This window comes from Pinus tabuliformis, chromosome 7, assembly GCF_031772625.1.
Source record: "Pinus tabuliformis cultivar Carrire ecotype Pingquan chromosome 7, CPIR1, whole genome shotgun sequence".
Taxonomy (NCBI): domain Eukaryota; kingdom Viridiplantae; phylum Streptophyta; class Pinopsida; order Pinales; family Pinaceae; genus Pinus; species Pinus tabuliformis.
The window spans coordinates 1448157732-1448159645 of NC_142293.1; positions in this window are offsets into that span (position 1 = coordinate 1448157732).

Sequence of the window (1914 nt, forward strand, 5' to 3'; positions counted from 1 at the left end):
TCCTATCTATGCCTATGCCCAGACATCTCCATCTGCCAACTTCTAAAACATAACGACTCCACATCTAACAATTCTACTAGTTGGTGCATGTCTTTGCGTATTTTCATCTTTTTGAAAAGCTTTTGCAGTTGTACTCTACATTTATTTGAAGAAAACGTGATGCAGGAGCATTCAGCCCAAGAAAAACCATTATATTTTATTAGACATAGGGGTATTGTGTTTTCAAAGAAGTTGGTTTCCTAAGAATGACTTAACTATAATTATTAATGCTTTGAGTGATTTTAATGAGAGAAGCTACAATAGGGAGTTAATTGAATATTGTGAGGCATAATTGTAAATGTTCTCGAATATAGGAGAACATGAGAGATTTAGGATAGTTGAGAGATTGAGGGATTTGAGAATTGATTCCAAATCTTAGATTAGGAGTCAGTTCATGAATTTAGGGATTAGAGAGGAGTTTTAGGAATGAGGAAGAGATTTAGGAATTTTGTTAAGTAATTTATGGATCTAAACCAGAATTGGTTTTAGAATCCTTTGGTATAAATGTAAGCCTAAAAGGAAAAGACAGGGGTTAGAAAGTTAGATAATTAGTTGGTTAAGCTAGAGTGTGGGATTTAAGCCTACGGGCGGAGATGTAACAGAGGCCACTGATATTAGAACATCAGGCCGAGAGACAGAGTCTCAATATGTAATTATTTGTTTATATTTATATATACAGAGATTGATTAGAATCTGTGTAAGTGTGTATTTCAAGTGTTGAGTGATGAATTAGGTGTTATCAGAGTTTGCATAATATAAATATATGCAGGCAGAGTCGAGGTGAATACACAGAGGAAGAGAAGAGGTAGAGGACCTTAGTGGCATTGAACGATTGTGGAACCAAATCGTTCTTGAGTAAAGAACTCATAGAGTAAAGCCTAGGAGGAATGCGCAACATAGTAGCGAAAAGAAAAGCTTTGAAGAAAAACCCGGAAACCACAGAAACCTGAAGAAATGGCATAACATTTAAGTGAGGCGGAAGAGCGAAGGAATGAAGTATGGGAAAATCGTAGTCATTGGATCTTCATCATCAATGGCTAGGATTAAATTGCATTGACGAAATCCTTTTGAAATTATCATAGACATTAGGATCGAGAGATCTCGTCATCCAACGGACATCAGGCATCAAAGAAATCGGACTTTAATTAAGAAGTCGGACCCAAACTTTATTAGATTTGGAATTTATAATTTCCATCAGGTTTGTATCGCCGGTTAATTGTCGGGCTTGTTGTCATCTCGAAATCGATGTGAACTGTCGGATCTTTTAAATGCAAATCAACGTCGAAGAATTGTAATGCAAGTCTATTGATTGGGAAGGCTTAGAACCGTCGGATTGAAAGGACGATCAACAGGGCGATTGTTAATAAATATTGCATCGCAACAAGTAAATAGTGCTTTATTGGCAGAGGAGTATTGAGGCATGCAATAAGAGTGGACCCGATAGGGAAATGAAGTGCAGTTAGTGTTATTTGAAATCCAGAGGTTAATCGCATATCAGAGGAGATGGGGGAACACATGTTAATGTGACCCGTGGAGGAGCGATTGTTGATTGTGATAAAGGTGTAGCATCGGGAAATGTGCACGGACTGTATAAAGGCGGAAAGTTATGTTTTGTAGTTAAATTCCTTTGTAAATGGTTTAAAGGGATTTAAGCGTCGATAGAAGGAATTGGGGGTTAAGAATTAACCAAAGGAAAATGTGGGGTTTGGTTATATATGCGGGAATAAGAGGTTTATAAGGGTTGCATGAGTCCCGATAATAAATGAATGAAGGTTTAGAAGGGTTATAATGTCTCGATAGGAAGGTTTAAAAGAAAGGTTTTAATAAAGTCCTAAATGAAGGATAAGGGGTGATTAAAAGTTCCGATACACGCAT